This window comes from Microtus ochrogaster, linkage group LG2, assembly GCF_000317375.1.
Source record: "Microtus ochrogaster isolate Prairie Vole_2 linkage group LG2, MicOch1.0, whole genome shotgun sequence".
NCBI lineage: Eukaryota > Metazoa > Chordata > Mammalia > Rodentia > Cricetidae > Microtus > Microtus ochrogaster.
In genome coordinates, this window is record NC_022028.1 from 51,241,807 (window position 1) to 51,252,590 (window position 10,784).

A 10,784-nucleotide genomic window follows, 5' to 3' on the forward strand; every position below is an offset into this window, starting at 1 on the left:
CCCCCCCCCCATACCTGACTGTTTGCTGGTCGCGTACCCCACCAACGGAGCCATAGACATGGGTTAAGGCTGAGCGTTTACGGGTCTGTCCCTATGGGAAGGGTTTAGATGATGTCAGCAAATAAAAACCTGAGTCTGGGGAGGTGGGTCAGTAGGTACAGTGCTTGCCCAGCTTACAGGAAGCCCTAGGTGGGATCCGCAGTACCTCATAAACTGGACATGCGGGTTCACGTCTGTAATAACAGCGCTGGGGAGGTGAAGACAGGAGGATTGGGAGTTCAACGTCATTGTTGACAGCTACTTAGCCAAATGGAGGCCAGCCTGAGATATATGTGACACTCTGTTTCAAATATAAATAGATAAATCAATATCCTAGCTGAGTTATGATGGCAAAGGACAAGAATGCTCACACTTGAGAGACTGAGGCAGGAAGAGTGTGATGGGTTCAAGGCCAGCCTGGGCTACACGGTGAGACCATCTCAGAACAACAAAATCCATACATAATAAAAATGACGAGACTTTCTTTGAAATTCCCAGAAATCCCACTATTCCCGGAGCTCTTCCCTCGGTAGGCCCTCTTTCCCAGAAGCATCTGAGGCTCTCAGACACCCCAACAGAGCATCTTTGGGTTCAGAACACGCTCTTATCGTCTCAGAGATAAGGAAACTGGGTCTAAAGAAGTGAAGGATGCCAAGGTTTTGCTGCCACTGCTTCAGAAAGGGAGGATACTAGGTCCAGTTCTCAGAAAAGGGCACCAGTTACCAGGGAAAACTGCGGCCCTCCCCCTCGCCTCTGTGGAAGCCAGCATCTGGATATTTTTTCACACAGCCAACATATACCTCAATGGAGAAACAAAGGCTCAGAGAGGCCCAGAACCAATTCAGACCACACAGCCAAGGAATGGCTCCTTCTTGGTCTCTGGGGCGCTACCCAGAGCTCTCTTATTTCTGGGTGTCTTATTTGTGGATCCAAAACGAGGAAAATGCCTAATAGCCCTCCGTTCCGGACAGTTCACAGATATGACATCCATGAAGGACATATCCGAAATGCCTACTGCTGTTCCTGACAGACCAGAGGTGAGGTGTCATCAGCTCCCACCTCCTGCCTTGTTTTGTTTTGCTTCCTAATCAGTTTTATTTGCTCTGCGTTGGCATTTTTGAGACAATGTCTTGCTGTGTAGCCCAAGGTGGCCTCAAACTCAAAGCAATTCTCCTGCCTTAACCTCCTTCCTGAGAATTGGTACTGTAGGTCTGACCCATCCTGCACAGCTGTTGGGGGTTTTCTTCAGACAATCTTGTTATGTGGTCCAACCTGGCCACATGGGCTACTTAGCAAGACCCCCGTCTCAGCTGGGCATGGTGAGACACGTCTGTAATCCCAGCACTTGGGAGGCAGGGTTTACAAAATCAGCCTGAGCTGCTTGAGACCCCATCACAACCAATCAAATAGATCTGGGGATGTAGCTCCCTTAATAGAGCTTACCTAACGTTGACGAAGCCCTGAGTTCGATTCCCCAGTACTGCATTAACTGGGGGGTATGTGCCTGTGATCCGAGCCCTCAGGTGGCAGGGGGCAGGAGGATCGGTAATTCATCAGGGCTATCCCCAGCTACCCCATAACAAGTCTGAGGCTGGCCTAGATTACAAAAGACCCTGCCTCAAAACCAAAAACAGACCCCTCTCTCAAAACAAAAAGAACAGAAAGAAAAAATTCAAAGGCAGGGAATGGAGCCTTTAATCTCAGCAGAAATCTGTTAAAAGAATCGAATCCTGCTTTGGAGGAGCTGTGAATTCTCTCATCTCCTGCTCTTGGATGCTAGAAATCACTGCCCAGACATGCCCCCATCTTCCTCTTCTGATTTAGCTGACCTAAGGAGGACAGGCCTCTCCTCTATGGTGAGGGATGGAAGTCTGAGAAGGGCGCGGGGCACCCTTCCAAACCCCTCGACAGCCTGGCTCTGGATTGAAGCCAGGGATGGAATCGGTCCTCAGGACCTCTCCCAAACATCCCAGCTCCTGCGCCATCTCCTCCCTGTACCCAGGTCTTCCCAGGGCTGGGCTGTCACAGGCCAGCACAGGATGTCCAACTGCTCAACTCCCTCTGGCCTCCAGGCCTTTCAGATAGACGTGACATTGTCTGTCTGTTTACTTTGGGAGAACACAGTTTTATTAAAGGCCTGGAGTGAATTGCTAAGCACTGTGACCTCCTGTGCCTTTGTCCTGTTGACGTTGGGGAGATTTTTAAAATAACTTCTGGCTTCCCAGAGCACCACAGAAGTACTCAACAAATATTTATTAAGTCTAGGATAGCTCAGGCTTTCTAACAAACAAGCTTAGCTTTGCACTTGAGCTCAGGCACAGGGTTGAAGAACCCTTTCAGCCCCTACAAATGGGTAAAGTCACATGCACAGTACCTGACCCCCAAGCACACACAGACACACAAACAAAAGCAGTCATCACCCGATACATGTCACAAGATACATAACATCTTCTGGTCTGCTGCCATCTCAAGCTTGCAGGGTGGGGTATCCCTAGGCTATCTGGGGTCTCTGTCGCCTTCCTTGTCCAACCTGCACCCACAGCAAATAGTGTGTGTGCCATCACGTCCCCACCTCCCTGCATGAAGCAGCCCCACCTCTCCAGTTCCAGGGCTGGGCATGTTAAGACATGTTCCTGAAGGTTAGAAAACTAGTCCCGGCCCACCGCAGCCGACTGCTGAGATTTGCTGCCACGCTCAGAGAGAGGACAGCCAGGGATCCAACCCTGCAGGACCCTCTTGGGCTGGTAGAAAGGAAACGTGGACTGAGGCTGAAGGAGGATATAAGGAAGGTTCCACGTCAGCTGCTGGAGCAGGAAGAGAGAGGAAGTGTGGGGACCCATATCACCAGTTTCTCAGAAAAGGACTGGGGAGTCCCACACAGGGAAGGTTAGATTTCAGAAGAATTCACTTCCACACAGACTCCCAAGAAGTGCGACCCCAGAGCAAAGACAGAACAGAAAATAACCTAAGCATCAGTGTCAGAGTGGATCAGATCCCCGAGAAATCCAAGATAGAAATGATGCTTCTAAAACTCAGCCAGCCTCCCACAACCGGAGCTCTAGCATTAGACATGTATTCCATTGGGGCTCAGTTGGTAAAGTTGCTTGCCTTGCAAAGTGCAGAACCTGAATTCAGTCCCCAGCACCCACAGGAAGGGCTCAGGCCTGGCCACAGGCTCTTATAATCCCATCACTGAGGAGCTGGAGGCAGGAGGATTGCTGGGACTCCCTGGCCAGCTGCCTAGTCTAGTCAGCAAGCTCCAAGCTAATATCAGACTCTCAGAAAACAAGGTGGCAGGCAGGCCAGCTGGCAGGATGGTTCTGTGAATGTCTTAGGGTTTCTGTTGTGTGAGAAAACACTGACCAAAAGCGACCTGGAAAAGAAAGGGTTTACTTCATCTTATGCTTCCAGGTCACAGACCAACACTGAGGGAAGGAACCAAGTCATAGGACACTCTACTCCATATGGTCTTTCAGGGATTTAGGCTTCAGGTTGACCGCAGCTTGACCACACCATCAGACTGTGAGTCCTTGCCTTTGCCCAAACTGTAGAGGACAAGAAAGCTGGAGACTGATTTCATTGTCTGGAGCCAGTCACGTTATTTTGTCAAATCTGCAGCGGGGAGGGCATTGTTGTCTAGGCACGTGTGTTACAATGATGGCTTTATTTATGTTTGTTATTTTTGGTTTTCCATGACAGGATTTCTCTGTGTAGCCTTGGCTGTCCTAGAACTCACTCTGTAGGAACATGCTGGCCTCCAACTCAGAGTTTTGCCTGCCTCTGCCTCCCCAGTGCCGGAATTAAAGGCATGCTCCACCACAGCCCAGCTAATGGTTGCTTTAAATAGTTACACATACAAGCCCAGTGCGCAGAACGGGGAAGACGGACTGATAGTGTGATCTACTTTCTAGTCTAAACAGTAAAAGCTCATGGTGCTACTTCGGTAAACAAACCAGTCGATGTCTGAAGAAATCAACAGGGGTATGCAGAATCCTGGAAGCTAGAAATGGACAGCCCATAACCATCCATGGGCTTCAGGTGGACGGTGCTTGACCTCACAGGTACAGAGATAAATAAAACACGGATCTCTTCATGGGACTTGCTCCCAGGGTGCAGCAGCAGGAACAGAAAAAAAAAAAAAAGGCAGGACAGTAGAGTCCAGTGACAGGCTTGCTCTCTAGGAGACTGGGGAGCAAGGGGAACCTCTGTGGAGGTCCCGCCTCAGAAGGGTATGCAGGGTGGTTTGAATAAGAATGGCCCCATAGGCTCCTCTGTCTGACTACTTGGTCCTCAGTGGGGAAGGATTAGGAGGTGTGGCCTTGTTGGAGGAGGTGTCTACTGTGTGCCAGTTTTGAGGTTTCTAAGAGCGCACACTGGTCCCTGTTAGCTCTGTCTGTCTCATAAGTGTGTCTCAAAGCGTGAGCTCCCAGCTACTGCTCCAGGGCCTGCCTGCCTGCCATGGTTCCCGCCATGATGGTCATGGGCTTGACCCCTAAACTCGGCTTCTGTAAGTTGCCTCGGCTGTGGGAATTATCACAGCAATAGAAAAGTAACTAAGGTGGGCATGCGGGGTAGGGTGTGAAGGGTTGGTAGGAGTTTGACAGAGAGTAGATTAGAGAAGAAGAAAGTTGGTCAAGAAGCCTGGGTCCAGGAAGAAGGAATGGTATGTAGACAGGTTGGAAGGCTGTTGGAGGAGGGGCCGCTAGTTACTTCCCAGCTGCTTAGCCTTGAAATAATCACACAGAAACTGTATTATTTAAATCACTGCTTGGCCCATTAGCTCTAGCTTCTTATTGGCTAACTCTTACATATTAATTTAACCCATCTCCATTAATATGTGTCTCGCCATGTGGCAGTGGCTTACCGGCAAAGCTCTGGTTCTGGTTCACTGCAGAGGCTCCAGGAGGCTGACTGATAGGAGAGCTGAGTCCCTCTTCAGTGCTTGGGGCCTACATCAAAGGTGCACCCAGAAAAAAAACAAAAAAAACAAAGGTGCACCCAGAGGACTAACAGGATGGCAGAGCCTAGACTGCTGAACCAGGTCCAGTGGTCCAGGGAGGAACAGATGAGCCTCTCTTGGGCTTCTAGTGTCTATTTGAGCCCATCTCTTCTCTCTGCCTAACCCAATTATCTTTATACACAGAGAGGTGTGCACACTATAAATGTAACACACACACACACACACACACACACACACACCACTGCCCACATCCAACCAGTCAGAAGTTTAAGTGATTAGTGATTTGAAGGGACCCTTTCACTGGGAGTATCTATACACCAGCAATAATAATAATAAGGTATGTGGAGAGATTTCTGTGTTCCTGGCTTGGCTCTAGTTTTACTTAATGAAAACTAGAATTTATGCCAAAGAAGTCAACTTCTTTTTTTTCTTGTATTTATATGTATGCGTTCATCTGTGTAGGTACAGGTGCACATGTAAGTGTGTGTGGGTGTCACACCAGAAAGGCCAACCTTGGGTGTGATCCCTCAAATGCTGTCTGCTCCAACTTGTACGTTTCGTGTGTGTGTTTGTTTTTGTTTGTTTGAGACAGGGTCTCTCTAGCCCCAGCTGTCCTGGAACTCACTCTGTAGACCAGGTTGGCCTTAAACTCACAGAGGTCCACCTGCCTCTGCCTCCCAAGTGCTGGGATTAAAGTCATGAGCCACTGTGCTCTGCTTCAGCTTGTGTTTCTTAATACTACACGCGCGCACACACACACACACACATATACATGCACATACATATGTATGTACATACATATATACGTATATACATATATAATTTGTTTATTTATTTTGTGTGCGTATACATGCCTGTGGATGTTAGAGGAATCAGTCTTCTACCAGAAGGCTCCTGGGGAAGGAACTCAGTCAGGTTTGATGGCGAGTGTCTTTACCCTTTGCACTGCCCAGTTCCTGCTCTACTTCCCAAGTGCTGAGACTAAAAGTGAATGCCACTACACCCGGCCCTCGCCGTGTCCTTTTCCATTCTTGTCTGTTGTGGTGTGAGGATTAAAGCCACACCAACGGGCTTTAATGTGGCTTGTTAGGTAGAAACACATAATTTAAATGTGGCTCAATCATTTTTGTTTTTAAAATACCTAATTATAGGCTGAAGATGTAGCTCAGTCAATAGTTTGTCTAGCATGGACAAAGCCCTGGATCCATGCCAACACGGAATAAACTGGGTGGGGTGGCACACACCTGTCATCCTGGCACCAGGAGGTAGAGGCAGGAGGTTCAGAAGTTCAAGGTCTTGGGGCTGGAGAGATTACTAAGCAGTTAGGAGTATGCAGTGGTCTTTTGGAGGATCTGAGTTTGGCACCCAGAATCCACGTTGGGTAGCTCACCACCAGCTGTAGCTCTAGGGGATCTGACTCCCCCTTCTGGCTGCGTTGGGCACCTGCACTCACGTGCAGAAACCTCACGCACATATGCACATAACTAAAACCTAAATCTTTAAAAGGAGAAAAGAAACTTAAAGTCATCCTCGGCTGCATATTGACTTGGAAGCCATCCTGAGCTACATGAGATCCCGTTTCAACAAAAACAATCAGCCACAAGATGACCGCCCTCCCCCAAGACCAGCTTTTTTGGGTGATCCCCACCGAAAGGACTTGGCATTATTGACTTTCTCTTCCCTAACAAAGCCTTTTAAAGCCCTTCCCAAGACAAGCCCCAGCACACACCATCAAAGTGCTAAGGATTTGGGGTTCGGAGCCTCTGTTTGTACAGTGGGACAGTGGCCTCAGAAGTTCAGGGCCAGGACAGGTGCTGCAGATGACAGGGAAACAGGACCCTGAGAGCTGCTGGCCATGGCTGGATCACTCAGGCAGGGGTCAGGGCAAGTCTAGGTCTCTCCTGTGGCTCCGCCCCTTCCTCCTCCTCCTCTCAGCTGCTCACCTCTGTCTTTGCCCTAAGGTATCTCTGGGTCCCTCTAGGGTCCTTTTAGCCCCAGAGCCACCCTGGAAGGCAGCAGCAGCTACTCTAAGTCCTGCTGAGACAGGGGTAGTGTGATGTCCTCTGTCATCTTCTGTGACTTCTTAGAGACTTGCACTTGTGCAGAGGGGACCAGATGCCAGGTTTCCTCCAGGAAACATCCTAGTGGCTTAGGACGGGCTTAGGAAGCACTGACAAGGTGGGTGAGTGAGAGGGGCATGGCACTGTGAAACAGACAGACCGTGAAATGTGACAAGAGCCTGTTTGGTAGCCCACACCTATAATCCCAGGCAGGAGGATTGCCTTTGAGGTCAGTCTAGGCTACCTGTCTAAAATGAAGAACCAGGTGTAGAAACACACACCTGAAATCCTGGCATTCAGGTGGGAGAGGCAGGAAAATTGCCACAAGTTCGAGGCCAGCTATTCTACAAGAGACCAACTGAAACCAAAATAGAACAAAGTCAGTTACTTCAGCAAGACAAAAAATTTGAGGGGGAGGTTAAATTTCTCACACAATCATGAATCCAGGAAAAGTGTTGTAGGTGACAGGCGACCTCAACGTGGCGATTCGGGGGTCCAGGCCCTTTCCATCCCATAGCTTCCCCGAGGTCTCTTCCCTCGGCTGGAGGGCGGAGCAGGTTCACAAGACCTGACTCAGGAGGACTCGAATTACCTCCCGTACACCAATCCACAGATGAGAAGCTGACTGATGTCCACCTCTGGCTGCACAGGTCTCCACAGTCCCTGGCTGGGGACATGTTTGGGGGGGGGCACCTTCCCAGACAACAGACGACTTGCTTCTTGCAAAGATTCTGAAGGAACCGCCTCCCTGACTTCAGTGCACGACCGCATATATGTCCTCCGGCCCCCGCGTCCTAGGCTTTTCCCCGCTGAGTCATTAGACGGGAAAGAACGTCGCAGAGGTGCCTAGGAAGCGAATCCTTTCAGATGTGGATTCCCAGCTCCACCAGAAATGAAACCATGAGGTCCACAAGGGGACAAAGGAACAGTGCTCACTGTCTCCTCACACAGCAGGACCCCACTTCCTCCTTCTGGTAGACAGCTTTCAAAAGAAAAAAAAAAAAGAGCATCAAAGCCTAAGGAGTCACTGGGCCCACATGCAGGAAATCCCTTATTTGGCAAACCCTCCTGGAATCCCCCAGGGGCCTAGGAGCCAGCCATTGAAGAAGCCCCTGGCATTTCTTATAGTGGGTGCTTTGTGCTCAGCCTACATCTGGAAGGGTGGGGGCGTCACTCCCTGAGACCCCAAGAAAGGTCCAGTTTTCCTCTCTAAATTTCAACTGACTGGAAACGGCTCTAACAGCCAACCCTCCTCCTAACCCAGGGTTTCTGAGCAGAGGGGAAGCGGGTGGGAAGAGACCTGCCTTTGGGGAAAATGTTCACGTTCTCAGGCCTGGTGGTATAGACCTACAACATCAGCTACTCGGGAGTCTGAGGCAGGAGGATGGAAGGTTCAAGGCCTGTAAAGTGAATTCAGGGTCAACCTGGACAACCAAGTGAAGCCTCAAGCATCGAGTGAAAGAATTGGAGGATGCAGTTCAGTGGTTGAACACTCACCGGGCACACCAAGGCCTTAGGGTCAAAGGCCTAGTATTGAAGCAAAGAAAGAAACAAACAAACAAAAAACCTCAGGGGTTAGAAAAAAAAAACCAAACCCAGCTTCCTGTGGCCAGCTCTCTGCTCTCCCCTGTCTCTGCTCCCCCCTGTCTCTCTGCTCCCCCTGTCTCTCTCTCTCCCCTCCTGCTCTCCCCCTCTCTTCTCCCCCCATTCTGCTCTCTCCCCCGCCTCTCTGCTCTGCTCCTGCTTCTCTTATGGCCAAGTCCACTCTGCTGGCCATGTTCAGGCTACTTCTGTCTCGGCTCTGGACTCTTCCTCAGGCTGCCCTCTATCTCATATCTACAACAAATGTACCATGAAGCTGTCATGTCCTCTGCTGATTCGCCACCAAGCCTGAACCGGGACACTAGAACCTACGTGCAGAAGGTGAGAACCAACTCCAAAAAGTTGTTCTCTGACCCCCATATGAGAACCTGGCATGCGTGTACCCACATGCACACACACACACACACACACACACACACACGACAAAATCAATAAAAAATTAGAGAAAGATCTCAGGTCCTACGTACACAGAGACTCTCCACAGGAAGAGAATAGAAGTTAGGACAAGCAGGTCCCTCTCGAGAGGGAGAAAGGAGGTGATCTCCTGTACTCCAAGACCCCTTTATCCAGGACTTCACACAGGAAGTACCAGACGTACATGCAGGCAAGATGCCTATCCAAATACAAATAAATAAATATTTAAAAAATAGTCAATATCATCCTAACCTGTTATATTTTAAATTGCATCATCTCTTGGGTGTGGACACTCACCGGTGCAAGGGCACGTTAGTGGTGGTCAGAGGACAATGACCGACAGTCAGCGGTGCCCTTCCAACACGTAGGTTCTAAGACCAAACTCCGTGTGTCAGGCTTGGCATCAAGCTCCTTAACCCACTGAGCCCTCTCGCCAGCCCTTACTATCTTTTTACATAATAATTAACTGAATCAAAAACTATACCCCATGGCCAGATGTGATGGTGCAAGCATATAGTCCCAGCATTAGGGCAATGGGGCAGGAAGGTCACAAATTCAAGGGCATCCTTCTCTGCATAGCAAGTTTGAGGCCAGCCTAAGCTGCATAGAGACCCTGCCTCAAGAAACCAAGCAATGTAAAATCTGATTGGGTGAAGGATGGCATCAAGAGCAGGGGACCTGGCTCCAAGCCCCACTCTTCATCCTCAATGCCTGATTTAATCCCACAGAGCAGAACCCCCTATCCGGCCTCCAGAAGTTCTTCCCAGACTCTCCCACTCAGAATAGAAGCTGTGGCAGCACGGTGGGGTGGGGCGGGGCATTGGGGGATGACTTCCCGGGCAGTCTGACCCACACTCCCCACGCCCAGGACTGGGCTGTCTCAGCACCACTTGCCCGGGCTTGCCTTTGGTTGCATCATCTCCCAGCCTTGCCAGGGGTGCAGGAGTGAGCCACCCACTCATCGCTGGAAAAACCAGCTAATTATATCGCCAGAGACCCAAGGCAGCAGCATGTGGACAGCTTCAGCTGGCCTGGCCTGCTCCCACTTGCTTCCCATGGGTGCGCCTGATTTTTTTTTCTCTCTCTCAAAATAATAACAATAACAACCACAGTGGGTGTGGTGATGTTGCCTGGTATCCCAGCTCTCAGTGGATTAAGGCAGGAGGATCCAGAGTTCAAGGCTATCCTCAGCTACATAGAAAGTTTGAGACCAGCCTGGAGTACATGAGACCCTGTCAAAAACAAAACAAGGAGTTGGGGACGTAGTCAGTTGGTAGAGAGCTTATCCAGCATACAGGCTGGGTTTTAGCCTCAGCACTTCACAAACCAGGTGTGGTGGGCAATCACTGAACTCCAGAGATGGGGGCCGGATGACCGGGATGCTCAAGGCGATAAACACCAGCCACATCCTACGGTTTGACCCTCGGTCTGGGTTGCAGAAGACCGTGTGTCAGAAAACGGAACCCAACAATACCAATAACCACACGAAACAAAACAAAAAGGAGTTGTGCTGGGGCTGCGTGGCTTTCTGTAGAAGGAAGAGCCTCCCCACCCCCACTTGATGCCGTCCAGTCCGGTCCGGTCCCATTCCCCCTCACCCGACTCAGGGCTGTTAGCCTGAGCTGCCCTGAGCCAGGACACACTGGAGTCGGCAGGCTCGGGAAGACAAGCCCTGCTTTGACACCATCAATAGCAGCTGGTCCCTCGTT